Source organism: Pristiophorus japonicus, chromosome 18 (genome assembly GCF_044704955.1).
Source record: "Pristiophorus japonicus isolate sPriJap1 chromosome 18, sPriJap1.hap1, whole genome shotgun sequence".
Classification (NCBI taxonomy): Eukaryota; Metazoa; Chordata; class Chondrichthyes; family Pristiophoridae; genus Pristiophorus; species Pristiophorus japonicus.
The window spans coordinates 19,619,396-19,637,940 of NC_091994.1; positions in this window are offsets into that span (position 1 = coordinate 19,619,396).

An 18,545-nucleotide genomic window follows, 5' to 3' on the forward strand; every position below is an offset into this window, starting at 1 on the left:
CGGATGGTTATCGGTGCCAGTGTAACTGTACTCCTGTAAAAGGAGTGGGGACTGTGTGCAGAGGACGGGAGAAAGCATAAGAATGAAGAAGTCTCAATATTCATTATACAAGCCTTGTTGGTTTTAAATTTTGTTTTATTTAATTGCCTAGTTTTTAATGGTGTCACTCAGATTGAAAAAGAAAGTAATTTAGAATCGTACGCCATTTAGAATTCTTACACTTCAGGGTGGATTATGTTCTGCAAAGTCCCTGGTGACATTGAGAAAAATACATTTTTATCCCCTGGAGTTTGGGTAATACGACCCAAAGAACGCATTCGGTAGCCATGTTCTGAGGACATTCTAAACTGACAGTGTTCTAATGACACCCATGAAACCAAGCTGATGAAGATATTCTTGATGCTGGAGGCTCTTTATCTCACTTCGGAACACTTGTACATTCAAATGATTGCATTTAAATACCAGCAGGTCTCAACAGCTTCATAATTGCTCAGCTCGGGCCTACATTTATCATCATCTACCACATCTGTCAAACTTGCACACATAATTTCTGCCATGAATTAAGCAGCATTCCGAGGGGTTAACTCTTGGGTCCGAGCATGCTTAATTTCCTAAAGTAGTACAAGGACGCAGGTGTGCCTGGATCAAGAGGAAATGTTCCTTTGTTATAATTTTGCATGCAATGTGGTCTCAGCATTATGCAAACCATGTCTAGTGAGCAATCTGATGTCTAACATTTGCCAATAGTCAAGCAAGCTTTCCTCTGATCCATCATGTGATAATGACAATATAAACGAGTCACAAGATAAATACAGATGTGGGAGGCTATTTGGCCCATCTTGACTTACCCATCCAGAAAAAAAATCCTTACTGACCCTGAACACCACCCTCCACCCCGACCTTCCAATCGCATCATCGAAGCGGATCTTGAAGAATCTCAGATTTCCATCTCCACTACCCAACCCAAAAGACATTACAGAGCGCGACGCCCAGCTGTGTGCTGTGGGCAGGGAGCCTTGTCCACAACAACTGTGCATATCAGGAAATCACAGGTTCACTGTCTGCGATTTTCTGTCAGTTTATCTTAATGGATCTCAGTGACCTCGTTCTAATTTTAAGATTGTGTGCCCTTGTTCTGGATTCTCCCACCGGAGGATATAGTTTCCCTCTATCTACTCTATCAAATCCGTTTATTATGCCTTTTAATTTATTTTAAATCAAGAACTATAGCCAAAAGATTGTCAATAAAAGTGGATGAACGCTTCATACGGTATTCTTTGGTAAGCTGTTTTAATGCAGGTATTTGTTAGTGCCTCAATTAAAACAGCAGATTCAAGAATCTCAGAGGAACAGTTAAAGAGTAATTTAATGAATCCATGCTACTCCCAGGACACTTTGCCCACCAACACAGCAAATATAGGAACAAGACTAGGCCATTCAGCCTCTCAAGCCCATTCTGTGTTTCAGTCAGATGGTAGCTGATCTGTACCTCAACTCCATTTACCCAGCTTTGATCCACAATCCCTTGACACCCTTGCCTAATAAAAATCTGTCGATCGCAGTCTTGAAGATTTCACTGACCCAACATTTCGGGGAGAATTCCAGATTTCCACTGCCCTGTTGGTGTGAAAAGTACTTCTTGATTTCACTCCTGAATGGCCGAACTCTTTTAGGATTATCTTCTCTGTCGAATCCCTTTATTACTTTAAACAACTCAATTAGGTCACCTCCCCACTGTCTAAACTCAAGGGAGTACACGGCAAGTTTATGCAACTGGCCTTCGTAACTTAACCCTTGAAGCCCAAATCAGAAATTTGGGAGCACAATGTCCGTGTTTTACTGAGATTTATTTGTAAGGTCAGAAAATCATGAGTGGTGCACATGTGATTGTTTGACTTGCACAGTCACCAGGCAATGCTCCCTGCGGGTAGAGCGGGCTTGTAAGATTAACCTCTAAGTGTCTACTCACTTGTATTGTGGATACTAATTCCTAGTTTTGTGTGTCCGGTTTTCCATTCAGCCAGGGACATTCATTCGATTTTTATTGAACAGAATTCGGGCATTTGCTGTTATTTGAAAGAAGACCTCTCAGTGAATTTAGAGAAGAAAATCGGGAAGTCAAACCCGAAGAGAACCAGACTACCTTTCGTCTGGATTCAACACTGTGTTCAACAAGTTCAGACCATAACCTCGCCCATTTTTTTCCCTTCCCTCCGTTTTTTTTTTACAAACCCCCCCTCCTTTTTTTTCTCTTTCCCAGGGCAGCTGGTGATGACTCCGCCATTCACACCCCATCCAGACTCATCTTTTGTTTCCTCACTTGTGCCATTACCATCTCATTTTTGCCCACCATCCCTTTTGTCTCTCTAATCTCTCCTGCCTTCCACCCTATCACAGACCTTCCCTTTAGTTCTGTCCTCCCCTCCCCCATTCAGTGCCCCCTGCACTTCCTTAAGAATCTGTTACATCTCGAAATTTTGCCAGTTCTGACTAAGGGTCACAGACCCAAAACATTAACTCTGTTTCTCGCCACAGATGCTGCCCGACCTGCTGAGATTTCTAGCATTTTCTGTTTTATTTCAGATTCCAGCATCCGCAGTGTTTTGCTTTTGTACCTTTCTTCTAATTGGCCTTTCTAGTACATTGCAAATGGTAGCTGCCTAACAGAAGGTGAGAAGACAGCCCACAGCAATGCTAAATCAAACCCTTTGTACGCTCAGGTTCCATGCTTGAATGTACATTAGCAGCTGGTACACAAGGCAGTGTGTCTGTTTAGCCAAATGGAGTATTTTGTCCTGAGGAGACAATTGTCGCTGAACAATTTTTTTCCTATCTATAGTGATTCTCATTTGTGTCACAAGTATGTCTTTTATTTACCCTAAAAAAAAGTGTGAAACATTTCTATTTGCTGCATTATTTCTAAAAACAAGAGTTATTTGAAAGCTTTATGTTGAGACATACAACAATATATGCTGAACATCTGTCCCTCATTGCTTGTAGAGCAGCGTGCTTAGTCTGCCATCATTTCTGTGGTCAATATTGTTTCTGTAGTAATGGAGGGCTCTTCATTTCAATTTGATTTTAGCAAGACTCTTCTGTTGCAACCATCTCAATCAATGGCCCTTCTCCGCCACCCCCACCGCAATTATCTCTCCTCTTCTTAAGGTGCTTAATGGTGTATGGCTCCACAGACAAGAAAAGTCTCAAGTACTTCAGCCAAGTGGCCATTATTCATCTGCGAATCTAAGAGTGCAAGCAAGACATGTACCTCTGCATCAACATAGAAACATAGAAACATAGAAAATAGGTGCAGGAGTAGGCCATTCGGCCCTTCGAGCCTGCACCGCCATTCAATGAGTTCATGGCTGAACATGCAACTTCAGTACCCCATTCCTGCTTTCTCACCATACCCCTTGATTCCCCTAGTAGTAAGGACTTCATCTAACTCCTTTTTGAATATATTTAGTGAATTGGCCTCAACAACTTTCTGTGGTAGAGAATTCCACAGGTTCACCACTCTCTGGGTGAAGAAATTCCTCCTCATCTCGGTCTTAAATGGCTTCCCCCTTATCCTTAGACTGTGTCCCCTGGTTCTGGACTTCCCCAACATTGGGAACATTCTTCCTGCATCTAACCTGTCTAACCCCGTCAGAATTTTAAACGTTTCTATGAGGTCCCCTCTCATTCTTCTGAACTCCAGTGAATACAAGCCCAGTTGATCCAGTCTTTCTTGATAGGTCAGTCCCGCCATCCCGGGAATCAGTCTGGTGAACCTTCGCTGCACTCCCTCAATAGCAAGAATGTCCTTCCTCAGGTTAGGAGACCAAAACTGTACACAATACTCCAGGTGTGGCCTCACCAAGGCCCTGTACAATTGTAGCAACACCTCCCTGCCCTTGTACTCAAATCCCCTCGCTATGAAGGCCAACATGCCATTTGCTTTCTTAACCGCCTGCTGTACCTGCATGCCAACCTTCAATGACTGATGTACCATGACACCCAGGTCTCTTTGCACCTGCCCTTTTCCTAATCTGTCACCATTCAGATAATAGTCTGTCTCCTTGAGGATCTTTAAGAAAGACAGGACTCTGTACTGAAATCCGATTTCACTTGTCTGTTTCCTTGCTTTTTACACTCTGTCAGTGGCGGAATTGCTCCCGTCATTAATTCCACTGAAAGGTCGGCGCCAACACAACACGGGAATTTACCGTTTTTGCAGTCATGCCAACTTTTTCAGTAAAATTATTGACATAAGGAATTTCATCCCCTTTGTGTTACAGTGTCTACCTTCGGAATCTGTTGAAGTCTGCGCCATGTAGGATATAGTTACTGAACACACTGAGCTAGCTAATGGGACACACTGTAGACGGTGAATAAAGAAAAGAATTGCTACTATTCAGGGAGTAAAGTGGCCAAAAAAGAGTCTGGTGCGCAGCGAACTAATATTTTTGTCTGGCCTTGAGTAAATGTTCTGAGTATTTTCTATATAACCAGTGAGAAAAGTGATTAGAATTGGGTTCCATGTTTTACTCTTGCTTTTTAGGCTGGAGTTGGCAAGATACAACATTATGTTTTATGAAAGCACAATGTCCTTGAAGTTTGAGAGACTATTAATGGGCTTGCTTGATGAAAGAACTTCGTTGTGCGTTACAATAGCCCATTGACCTTAACCTTTTAGTCTTCGGCTCTTTAGCCTGCAGCACTTCATAGTACAAAAGTTTTTTTTGAAAAACTCCATAGTTAGTTTGAAGAAGGCGAGTATTAAAGAAAATCATCTTGTCTGCTCCGTCGATTGCTGAGTCATGCAGGTCAAGAAGGTCCCTGGTTGCATCTCTCCCTCTCTGCTGAATAAATTGTTCTCGGTCAGATTGGAACACAAGGGAGTGGGGGGCCAGTGAAATTCAATTTCAGCAGGGGACACAAAATGGGCAGTAGCAGACTGGCCACTTGCTAAACACCCCCACCTGATTCTCCTTCCCATTGAGGTCAATGCAAAGGAAAACTGGGCAGAGTGTCTAACTGGGCAAGCTGATGCACCATCTCCGGTTTCATCTGCAGTGTTTCCCAATAGGGAATTCAGAAGAAACTTCTTTACCCAGACAGTGGTGAGAATGTGGAACTTGCTACCACAGGGAGTGGTTGAAGCATTTAAGGGGAGGCGAGACAAGCATATGAGGGAAAAGGGAATAGAGGGTTATGCTCATAGAGTTAGGTGAGGAAAGACGGGAGGAGGCTCGAGTGGAGTATAAACGCTTGGCATGGACTGGTTGGGCTGACTGGCCTGTTTCTGTGCTGTATATCCTTTGTAATCCTATGTAATTATCCGAAGATGAATTTTACCCACTATATTTGGTCTCGGTGTCTCTGGTGAGCTTTGGGAAACATTGGCCAGGGTTGGAATGCACTGCCTGAAAGGGTGGTGGGAACAGATTCAGTAGTACCTTTCAAACGGGAATTGGATATCTACTTGAAAAAGAAAAATTTGTGGGGATATAGGGAAAGAGCTGGAGAGTGGGACTAATTAGATAGCTTTTACAGGTACGATGGGCCGAGTGGTCTCCTTCTGTGCTGTATGATTCTATGGTTGTCACTTGTGGCGGCGATTCAGTCACCATAGCTTGAAGTGCATATTAAGTGCGGATAAGTTCAAGCTTGGAGCTAATATGCTGACGCAAACCATCAAGGCTCATGTGAGTAATGGTCACATGGGTGAGGTAGTGGACGTAAATGGCAAGCATGGAGTTGTAGCTCAGTAGGGAAAGGAAGAAAGAAAGAACTTGCCTTTATATTGTGCCATTTATGACCTCAGGATGTCCCAAAGCACTTTAAAGCCAATTAAGTACTTCTGAAGTAAAATCGTTGTTCTAATGTAGGAATCAAAACCATCAAAAGTAAGGGAAGGGAAAAATAAGGTGGGGAAAATGAAGAAAAAATAAAACTGAAGGACCGGGAGTAGCTTATCGTTAAGGCAATTTTGAAACTTCCCAGAAAACATTAGTATGATCTCGTCAATAATTGTTTTGATTATACTTAGTTCAAAGGCCTGCACCATATATAAACTAAAATTTAATCTTAGAAATTTATGGAATAGTGTGCCTCAGGGTTAATAATCTACCTTTGTACGAGTTGGGGTCCGCATCTCATTGTCCTGACCTCTCCAATAGGTGGTCATATACTGTGTTAACAGATTATGGGGTAGATTTTCTGTCTGTTGCCACCTTTGTTCACGCCCCGATGGGGCAATAATGGCGGTAGAAATGATTTCCAGAGGGACAGCTAGCTTCCAGTGCACCGCTGGGACATTTGATGCCAGTTTTACGGGGGTATGGAGAAATACCGCCCGGGAGAGTCGAGCTGGTGTGCAACGGCCCAGGTTGCGACACCGTTCTGAAATTTGATTGCAGCAGGATCCGTAGCTCTCTGTAGCGCACCCTAGTGGGACCGTCTGGGAAAGCGGGCGGTCCGAACTGCACCTGAGGCGGTGAGGGACGGAATGAATACATCAGGTAAGTGTGATTGTTTTTCTTTCTTTTTGCGACTTATGTTTATGTGGGGTGAGCAAGTTATTGGGAATGTCTTTTGGGAGTTTATTTTTTCTAGGGAAACCACTCTCAGGGCGCTCCGAGGTCGGCTCTTTAGCTCAGGATTTTCCGTTGCTCAGCTGGCCTAGCGCCCTGAGAGAGGTGTGAAACGCCTCCCTTGGCACTCCATCCCACACTCAGGGCCCAGCTGCTGAATTTTGTGGCTGCAGAAGCAAACGCAAACATTTCCCGGCGCAAAATTTACCGTCCCATCGCCATTAGCGTCCGAAAAAGCCTCAAACCGAATTTCCAACCCTGTATATTTCAGGTTAAACTACAAAAAATATTTATTATAAAATATGTTTATACAGAAGCAAACTGAAATAAATGAAACAGCAAATTAGTACTTCACATTCACCAATACCTAAAAGCATTTTTAAGCTGCAGTTAGAGAAGTGTGCACTGTTTCAGCCACCTTACTTTAGGAGTAATCATGCAGAGGATGCAGAAAAGATTCACTCAGTAAATACTAAAGTTGAGAAGCTTCAGTTATGAGGAGAGAACAAAGAAATGTGGGGGGAGAAATTTGCATTGTTTCGTGCCTCCCGTTAACGACCCGGGGGGGGGCGCTAACAGGTCACAAACAATTTCTCGCCCGGGGGGGGGGGGGTTGTTACCGCACAGCGCCCCACTCCCACCGATAGCACCACAGGCCGCTGCGACGGCAATAATGACGTCATCACCGTGCACAGCGATCCGTTTTCGCCGCACAGCAGGAATTGAGTAGCGCCCCGTGAGGCCACCGTGGGCGATGTCAGCGCCGGCCTCGCTTGCGGGACGAAAAGTAAAGGGGAGGCGTGTGCCGCCATTTTAATTTTTTTTTGCCAACTTATGTTGATTCCGCAGGGTCCGTGTCGCAATGGTGCAGCCCGGCATTCCGCTTCTGCGCCGGGCTACGGCCAAGGCACCTCGCTCCGTGGTGGTGTAGTGGTGGCCCCTCGCCCCACTACAGAGTTTGCAGCGTGCCCGCCCCTTTAACGGAAGCAGGGAGGCGTGTGCTCAGGGCAACGTTACGTGGAGTGGCCACGTAGCGCTGGAAAATTTGTGCGCTTACCGCTCTGGTCCCGCCCCTGAGAGGAAGTGAAGGGCCCAACATTGCGCTCCACTTCCTCTCGGGGCAGTAACACCAATTTTGCAATTTTGCCGGGCGCAGGAAGTTCCGCCTCTCCTCGGCTACCACCTCCAAACAGGGCACTACCAAATTTCTCCTCCAGGGTCATTATTACAAAGTAGGTTAAGAGGAGATTTGATAGGGGTATTCAAAATTATGAAAGGCTTTGAAAAAATAAAAGTCAAGAGAAAACCTTTCCACTGGTTCTTGTGTCAGTCATGAGCGGGCATAAATTCAAGATTATTACCAAAACATATAGATTTTTTTTTTCATGAACTGGCTGTTATTATATGGAATGGCCTACCATAAACAGTGGTGGAAACAGATAACTAATAAAAGCTTTTGAAAGGGAAGTGAAGAAATATTTCCAAAAGTAAAATTCAAAAGGGTGTTGGGAAAAGGCAGGGAGTGAGACAGTACAAACAAGATGGGCCGAATGGCCTCTTGCCTGGGATTCTATATCAAGAATTTGGGAGGAGGGAAAATTTGTAAAATGGCCCCTGTAGTTCACAAAAACATGCCTTCACAAAAAGGCACAATGCTTCAAAAATAACGTGTTTTGAGGCACTTTTCCATGTTAAATCACGACATAAATACAAACATTATTTGCCTTGTGGAAGCACAGTCACATGATATTACTTCATTAAAAAAGGCTAGTACTATAAAATAGAAGGTTAGAAGATTATTTATCTGTTATTATACTTCAAACATGACCTTCCCTAACTTTGGTTGAATTTTATAAATCAGCTTCCTGTCCCTGTCACCAGGCATAATCTCCATTTATACATTTACTGTGAATTGTTATGTTGACTCACAGTAAAATGACCACTATAAATGATCCTGGGTGATTTACTCTGATATGATTTCCAGATAACAGCTCCCACCTTTGGATGCCAGATTCAGAGGCAGTTGTAAAACAAGGCAGGCTGACAGAGACTGTTGTTCTCTGCACAACCAAAAAAACACAGTGAGCTGGCAGAATAATACCACCTACCCAGCACAGCAAATGAATTACTGCAGAGGGCCGTGTAAGTGCTGTAAAACCTCTTTCACTGTTCATTTGGAGGAAATAGGATTTGGGTTAGACAAAGCCAAATATAAAGTCGGACTGGTGGTGGTGGGGGGGAAAGAAATCTATTGTTTGTGTGCAAATTTTGCATCTGTATTGCTGTGATACATGAACTGTGGATTGCCTTGACTGTTCATCCTTGCTGTAGCTGGGGGACCGTGATGTGGGTTTATGTCTGCTCGCTGGGTCAGTCTTCATGCTAATTGGAGCTGCTGTTGAGTCTGGACTGTGCTAGGGCTGATAAAGGGTTTTGCGCACTGAATCATTTCGAGAATAGCTTCGTACAAGAGCCAGCCTTGAAATCAGATCGCAAACTAAGGAACAATGGCAACCTACACGGGGTACTGGAAATAACGTAGCAAAGAGCCAGCTGCACAGTCAAACATGCAACCCCTGTACATTTTCAAAGACAGCACAAATGTCGCTGGTCGGTTTCTAAAGCTCTTACTACTGTTGCAAGTTGGGATGCTTTTTTGGCGGGGTATATTTCCCCTTTCCCGTCCTGCAACGTGGTTGTTGTCCTATCAAAGAAATGTTGGTTACCAGGACTGACAACAGCAGGTTCGATGAAAAAAAAACCATCAGGTTCTATGGCTGATCTCTGACCCAGTGCTCGTACTGTATCCCATCGGTGCTCACGCATGGTTGCTTTTGAAGAAGATCCAGTGTCTCATCAACGCTTCTGGTCAAAAATAAATATGGCTTGAAGTGCACACCTGCACAATGTGATACCATAAGCTTCAGTACAATTCATTCCTCTCCCCCTTTCTCCAAACACAGCATTTCTAAAAGCTACAAATACATTCCACCCTCATTGCAGCAATGCTCGGGCGACAGGTCTTGTGCTTGTTATAAAAACATCAGAATTAGGAGCAGGGGTAGGCCATTCGGCCCCTCAAACCTGCTCCATCATTCAATAAGATCATGACTGATCTTCTACTTCAACTCCACTTTCCTGTACTATCCCCATAACCCTTGATATCCAAATATGATAAGGCGTGTGTTGCAATATCTCTTATAGGATGTAATTTTTTTTATCAAGTAATAAGTATACAATGCACAGACTGCTATTCCTGAATTTTTCTTTTGCTTTCATTATTTAGGTTTTGAACACATTCTCCCTGGTTATACATTCAAGAAAGAAAGAAAGAATTGTATTTATACAGCGTATTTCAAAACCTCAGGATGTCTCAAAATGTTTTACAGACAATCAAGTACTTTTGAAGCATAGTCACTGTTACAAAGCATATTGATGATTGATGTAACAATGTGCTGGACATTATGGACTCGGCTTTCATATTCAGCATTCAGGTGTAAGAAATATCTGCAAGGACTGCCTATTAGAAATTTGTGCCTGAATTTCCAATTCGCATGCCCAACAGGCAATGCTCTTACACCCCGCATTATAATCGGCATCTACATGCTAGAATGTGTGTCTGATAGCGTAAAGCATAAAAGTCCTGTCACTTTCCAACAGAGATATTGTTATAAGAGACCCTTATAATGATGGGTGAGTTGTGCAATCAAAGTACAGGTTTCAGCATCAGTGCCCATTGCAAAACCAAGCTATAAAAGATGTGATTGACTTTCACATCCTCTCTTGGAGTTGTGTTTAAATAGTAACTAGCGTTTGCATCATGGAGGAAACTTGCCCAGTGCAGTTACTGATGCCAACACTGTGAGGAAATGAATGAATATGCAAAGTTGGAATGGTTGGAGCTCCCTAAATCCTTAGGTGGAAGGATTCTTCTGTTTGCCACATATAGCTAAATTATAAACAGGAGTATAAATAATGTGCTTACAACTTCACTAAAAATAATGAACAGAGGAAATCTCCATACCCTTGCTAACATTAATTCAGCCGTATCAGCTGCTCTGGTTCAGCAACTATTCTCTAAGCAAGTTCCCTTAATCATGCAAGGGGCAAACTTTGTTCAAGCACTCCAAAAAATTACCAGACCAAATCAAACCAGAGAATGTTAAAGTTAATTCTAATTACACCAGTTTATTTGTTTAAAAGGGTTAATGACTTTAGAGCTCCGTCTTTAAGCTGTTCTGTTGATCAATTAATTTTCAGCCAATCAAAAAGATGACTGGGAATAAATATGTCCCCGTGAATAGGCAATAAATGTTTTAATCAGAAACACAAATATTTGAAGGAATATCCCAAGATAAGGCCTTACAATCTGTAGCGCTCACTGTGATGTGCAGTGACAAACTACAACAATAACTTGTAGTTATATAGTGAACCGTCCCAAGACACATCACAGGAGTATTATGAGATCAAACATTTGACACCGAGCCGCATAAGTAGCACAGGTGACCAAAAGCTTGGTCAAAGAGGTAGGTTTTAAGGAGTGTCTTGAAGGAGAAAAGAGAGGTAGAGAGGCAGAGAAGTTTAGGCAGGGAGTTCCAGTGCTGGGGGCATAGGCAACAGAAGGCACAGCCACCAATGGTTGAGCGATTATAATCAGGGATGCTCAAGAGGGCAGAATTAGAGGAGCGCAGACATCTTGAGGGTGGAGGGGGGTGGTGGGGCTGGAGAATATTACAGAGATAGGGAGGGGCGAGGCCATGGAACGATTTGAAAATAAGGAAGAGAATTTTGAAAAAATTTAGAGCTTAATTGCTCCGAGCTTAACTGCTGGCGATCCATTTCTTGTCTGAGAAGTGGGCGCCTGATGGAGGAAAATCTGATGGGCAACCTGGACATCTTTTTCACAAGTGTATTTCTGGGCTGAGCAAAGGCCGTCACAGTTGCAGCAGTCGATTAGGAGACTCGTGAACAAAATGGTTCTTCACCGCTGTCTGTGAATTTTATAATTATATATTTACCAGCACGCTCGACAGTGTGGTACCCACGCTTTGGCAGTAACGTAAAAGCGACCTTCAGTGACTCAATGATGCATTTGGGTCAAATTTCTGCATCTGAAATTTTAAGTAATCAGCCCATTTAAAAATAGCACACAGAGGAATTTCAAACCCCACAGGTCAAAACCTTCTTGGAGTGGAGTAGGGTGGAAAGTTGATAATGAGTACATAAAAAGGGCAAAATAGATGAGAAAAAAAATATAATTAGCTAAATGTTCCTGTGCTACTGCTGGCACAGTGTTATTTATCACAGCACAACATTTGTTTTATACAAGCACAGTCAGAGATCAGTGTCTCTGCCAGTGCGGTGCATCTCTTCATGTTATTCCAATTGTGAGGCGAGAAAGAAAGAAAACAGAGAAAGAAAAGGAAAGAGAGAGAGAGAGAGAAAGGAAAAGACTTGCATTTATTTAGTGTCTTTCATGACCTCAGGACGTCCCAAAGCACTTTACAGCCAATGAAGTACTTTTGAAGAGGTGCTGTCACTGTTGTATTGAAGGAAATGCGGCAGCCAATATGCGCACAGCATGGTCCCAGAAAGGGCAATGTAATAATGGTCAGATAAGGGGCTAAATTGAATAGCCCCCGAAAACGGGTGCAGGGATCGCGATGGGTGATTACCCCGTGCCTGTTCAATGTAATGCAGACAGCACGCCAACTTCATGCTGCCTGCTCATTATCGTGATTTCTGCATACAGCCAGTGCTAACTGCGCTGTTTGTTGGCTGCACGCATCAGCAGAGAGCCCAATATTCTTACTTGCTAGCACTGCTTTAAGCTAGCCTGCACCTCCTAAAGGGAAGGTGCATTGTGGCTGCTGGAGGCGTTGACATCATTCGGAATAGTGCTATGCAATAAAGAACAATGGCTGACCAAGGAAGAGACCGTGCACTAAGGTTTTCTGATGCTGCACTTGGATGAGGACTTCAATGGGTCAGACTTGCACACTCCGAAATGCTTAATACATTGGGAAGCCTGCCAGAAAGCCTGCGTTCAATATCAAGGAGTATGGAGGAGTACGGCACCAACTTGGCACAGGGCTTTGCGCAGAGCTTGGAGCCCATCCTTTCCAGCATGGAACTGGTGACCACCTCCATCAACACACTACTGGACTCAACTATAGCAGCATCTGATGTCTCAGCTTCCATTGCAACACAAGCAGCTTCCACCAAAGGTCCATAAGTGCTGCAGTGGAAGCTCAGACTGATGTCATGCAAGTTCAGCTTGCTGACTGCTATCATCATGGCTGTGGATACCAGCGTTCAAAGGGACTTGCAGGGTGTCACAAAAATCCAACAATCTGCCCTCCAAAAGACTGCCGAGGTACCGCCCCGGGGGGAGTGGCAGTGGCTCCAAACCTGCTGTCCTCTCCAGATGATGCCAACCCTGGCTTGCCGCCAGTGCCCTTGCTGTTGCCCATCAGCCCAGGCTGCTTCTGCCCATGCCAAGGAGGTGCAGTCTGAAACCGGGCCTTCTAGGCCCAGAACTGCTCGAATTCTTCCTCGAAGGCCGTCTGCAATCTCTTCCACTGAAAGTCAGCAGTCTGCCACCAGCCAAGCTGTAGCATTTTGCAGAAGCAATAGGACAGGCAAAGCCACACGGAAGACAGGCGCTAAAGGAATGTACAAGGGTAATTTGTTTGATTTTGTATGCAATTTGACATTTTTTTCATTTATAAATTTGAATTGGAACGTGTATTTTGTGATGGCCTTTATTTTTGCTTTGTGGCCAAGAGGATAATGTGATAGTCAGTGACAGAGGGAAAGTAGGCGTGTGGAACTTTTGGTGAATGAGGAATTGGGATTGAATGTTACTGATATTGCACTAGAATTAGTTCTTCACGTACAGCCCGGCAGAAAGGGGCTGTCTAGTTTGCAGCCTTCCTGCCACTTCCTCCTCCACCTCATTTTCACACCCGATAGGTGGTAGCAGGGGCTGTTCTCTCAAGATGGCAAGGTTGTTGCAGCATGCAGCATGCAGCTTACCACCATGAATCCGGAGACCCGCTCAGTCGAGTAATGCAGGGCTCCTCCAGCGCGGTCCAGGCAGCGGAATCATTGCTTCAGCACACCGATGGTCTGCTCTATCACATTTCTTGTGGCAGCATGGCTCACATTTTATGCATGCTGCTCCCGTGGGTTGCAAATCGGAGTCATGACTCATGCCGTCAGTCGAAAGCCCTTATTGCCTAGAAGCCACCCTTCGGTTTGCTGTGGTGGCTGAAATACAGCTGGTAGTGAGGAAGCCGCAGAATGTAGGCATCATCACCACGGCCATAATACCAGGCACTGACCTTCGTAATGCGCAATGACCCTCAGCCACTGCAGTAGTCCCAGAGCACTGTACTGGAGCGTCAGCCTAGATTTTTGTGCTCAAGTATCTGAGGTGGTACTTGAACCCACAACCTCTGACTCAGAGGCGAGAGTTCTAGCCAATGAATACAATGATAGTACAGTGATGTGGGAGAAAGGAAAGAGATGGACGAATGAGCACTTATACGCTGCTTATATTACACACTGCTGCAGATAATAAACTGTCTTGGTGTTGGGTTACCTCCTCCCATTCCTGGTAGCCCAGGTGCTCTGGAGAATTGGGGTGTTGGCTAACCATCTGTCCCTTTAAGCACGTGCCTCCTCTTTGAGCCCTTGCAAAAGGATTTGCAGCTCCTTTCAAACAAGCTTACTATTTTCAGCCGATACAGCCTGTAATATATTTGCTACATGGGTTCTTTACTTAAGAATTCATAGCAAAACATTGCTATTAAGAACTAGCTGGTCTATTAAAAAAAGGTTTAACAATCACACTACACATTACCAGTTCATCCACCAGGCTCACAACCACATGCCTCATTGTGGATTCCCCGAACCCAACTGGCTGGGGTTTTATTCAGTCTTGTGAACATCACGTGACTGACTAAGTCACTCCCAACTCAACAGCTCTACCAGCCTGTGAGCATACTCACAGGTGCATACATTACACAGCCCAAATCTACTGATCAGCAATCTTTGCCTTCCCAATGCTATTTGAATTGTTTAACTGATTTAGTGCTGTTCCCTTCTTACGCCTTGCCCACTGTGTGCACAAGAGAGACTTCCCACATTTTAGCCCAGAGTGAAAATAATGACGCCGTATGTAAAGCAGTAAGCAAAAAATTTCCCTAAAATGTTCAATAACCCAAAGATAGACCACTATCCACACATGGACAGCAATGATTTACAGACTTCACAAGGATTTACAGACATTCAGCATTGCTGCTTAATGAAGGGAATAAAACACAATGCAAGTGGAATAGATTCTGTTAAACATTCAATACATTTTCATCACCACTACTTGAACTGCCTTTGGTCAATTGGCCTTGTTTTTTTGTGTTTCGTAAACGCTTTAAAATGCTCGCTTGATAATCTGTATATCCTGTGATTAAAAATAAAATGTAACTGATTAACACTGATGTAGAAATGGTTGTGAAAGGCTTGTTCCAGATATAAACAGCACCAACTTGCTCTCAGTACCTCTATTCTGAACAGCTTAACAGTTCCAAATGTCACAATGTCACAGCAATTGCAAGAGATCCGGTCAAAGTTAACATCTCAGTAATGTTCTGTGCAACTCACAAAGCCCCGTGTTGAAGTGTTTAACTTGTTATTTTAGTCACTTTAGCATTTTCTTAACCCAATACACTTTATTTTAAAACCACATCTAATGTAGTCAATGGAACGTGATGTGCTACGACACTGAGCCAGGCAGACCATGAACGCTGGTATTTCATGAATGGGGCCCAAAGGACTGAAGACACGGCCGCCAATGGTGGGGCAAAGGGAGGTAGTGCATGAGGGCAGAGTCAGAGGAAGGGAGAGTTGTGGTGGAGGGGGAGGGGGAGGGGGCGGGCAGTGTGGGAGGGTTGCAGGGTTGAAGGAAGTAGCAGGGATAGAGGAAAGTGAGCCATGGATAGAGGATTGGCTAACTAACAGAAAACAGAGAGAAAGGATAAATGGGTCATTTTCGGTTGGCAAACAGCAACTAGTGGGGTGCCGCAGGGATCGGTGCTGGGGCCTCAACTATTTACAATCTATATTAATAACTTGGATGAAAGGACCGAGTGTAATGTAGCCAAGTTTGCTGATGATACAATGATGGGTGGGAAAGCAAATTTTGAGTTCACAAAAAATCTGCAAAGGGATATAGACAGGCTAAGTGAGTGGGCAAAAATGTGGCAGATGGAGTATAATGTGGGAAAATGTGAGATTATCCACTTTGATAGAAAAATAGAAAAGCAAATTATAATTTAAATAAAGAAAAATTGCAAAGTGCTGCAGTACATAGGGTCCTGGGGGTCCTTGTGCATGAAACACAAAAAGTTAGTATGCAGGTACAGCAAATAATCAGGAACACAAATGGAATGTTCGCCTTTATTGCAAGGGGGATAGAGTATAAAAGCAGATAAGTCCTGCTACAACTGTACAGGGTATTGGTGAGGCCACACCTAGAGTACTGTGTACAGTTTTGGGCTCCATATTTAAGGAAGGATATATTTGCATTGGAGGCTGTTCAGAGAAGGTTCACTAGGTTGATTCCGGAGATGACTGATGAAGAGAGGTTGACTAGGTTGGGCTTATACTTATTGGAGTTCAGAAGAATGAGAGGTGATCTTATCGAAACATATAAGATAATGAGGGGGCTCAACAAGGTGGATGCAGAGAGGATATTTCCACTCATAGGGGAAACTAAAACTAGGGGACATAGTCTCAGAATAAGGGGCCACCCAGTTAAAACTGAGATCAGGAGAAATTTCTCTGCGGATTGTAAATCTATGGATTTCTCTGCCCCAGATAGCTGTGGAGGCTGAATATATTTAAGGCGGAGATAGACAGATTTTTGAGCGATAAGGGAATAAAGAGTTATGGGAGCGAGCAGGGGAGTGGAGTTGAGTCCATGATCAGATCAGCCATTAAATGGCGGAGCAGGCTCGAGGGGCAAGGTGGCCTACTCCTGCTCCTATTTCTTCTTATTTCTTATGCTCTTATGGAGAGATTTTAACAGAGGATAAAGAATTTTTAATTTGAGGTGTTGAGAGATGGGTAACCAGTGAGGGTCAGAATGATGGGTGAGTGGGACTTAGTATAAGGTAGGATACTGACAGCAGAAGTGTAGAGGTAGAGGATGGGAGGCCAGTCAAGAGAGCATTTGAGTAATTGAGTCTAGAGGCAACAAAGGCATGTTCAGTGGAAAGCTGGGCTGAAAGAGAGAAAAAAAGAGGAGAGAAGGAGAGACTTGGATTTATATAGTGCCTTTCACGACCACTGGACATCTCAAAGTGCTTTCCAGCCAATGAAGTACTTTTTGGAGTGTAGTCACTGTTGTAATGTGGGAAGTAGAGGTGGGGTGGGTGATGTTCTGGAGGTGGAAATGGGCAGTCATTGTGATGAAGGCAGCAGCTCAGCTTGGGGATAGGCAGAACTCAAAAAGGTTGCAAATGTAGCCTGTGAATTTATAAAATTCAAGATAAATGGAATTTTAACAAAAATGAACCGAGATATAATGCAAATCGATTTGGAATCTTAATAAAACAGATTATTTTTGGGGTTGAATGGATTTCTCAGCTTTTTTCCTCCCCCTTCAAAATCCACTGGGGAGTGGTTGTGGAACCACAGAGCAGAAAGGCTGATGCGCAAACAACGACCACTGAAACAAAGTTGCGCAGGATGCCCGAAGCTTTGAAGATCATAACCCCCTCAAGGACTCGATGCCTTCCGCAGGGGAGAGAAATTGTCAGAAGATAATGATTAACTCGTGGTCTCGGACATGATTTATGTTGCAAGATTATCACATCGCCACTTGCATGAGTGTGGTCTGCTCAGGAGACAAACACAGTAAAGTACCTTACAGGAGATTCGGTTATGGTGATAGAGCCCGTTTAACTGATTCTGCTATTAATAGTCCTGTAATAACCTTGCTATTGCTTTTTGGGAAACTGTTTTGCAACACTTTTATCAGGCTGCCCAGCAGGGCAGAAATAGCAAGACGACAAGAAGGACACACGAGCTCGTGCAATGAATAAGTTTAAATTATCAAGTAGGAATCCGACCTATTCTAAACACCGACCCTAAAGTTTCCCATTTATGTACAAGCCACTGGCTTAAGGATGCTGCAATTAGAAAACAGACAGCTGCAAATGACCATGGACTAAATGTGACTAATGTAGCATACCAGGCAAGAACAGCATGAGAATGCTAAACTCTAAGCACAATCTGCTTGATGTTTGATAGAAAGAATCAGTTCCTCTACCGAAGAAGTAAAGAGCCCAGAATGTTGTGTCCTGTTTTTTACTGGGTGGAAGGCAAGCTGTGAGAATTTTTAGTTCATCTTTGGAGATTCCCAGCAGCATTTCTGCATCTAAACTTCTATCCGAGAGCACCATAGAATAGTTACAGCACAGAAGGAGGGCATTCGGCCCATTGAGCCCGTGCCGGCTCTCTGCAAGAGCACTTCAGCTGGTCCCACTCTCCCGCCCTTTCCCCGTAGCCCTGCAATTTTTTTTCCCTTCAGGTACTTATCCAATTCCTTTTTGAAAACCACGATTGAATGTGCCTCCACCATCCTTTCAGGCGGTGCATTCACCATTTTCTATTTTGTGTTACAAAAAAAAGAGTAGCACATTCTTCTACCCAGTTAGCAAACCAATAATGGGGTCACAAAGATATGTGGTGTTGAAAGATGTCAATTAGACCAATCTCAATACACTTGTATTAGCAAACCCTTTAACACTTTACAAGCAACTAACAAGCCACTTAGCACAGCTTGCATTTCTATAACTGGTAAAAATGCTCTAAATTCTGTTCATTCAGCTCTGATGTGGAGACGTAGGAAGCAGATTCAATAGTACCTTTCAAAAGGGAATTGGATAAATACCTGAAGGG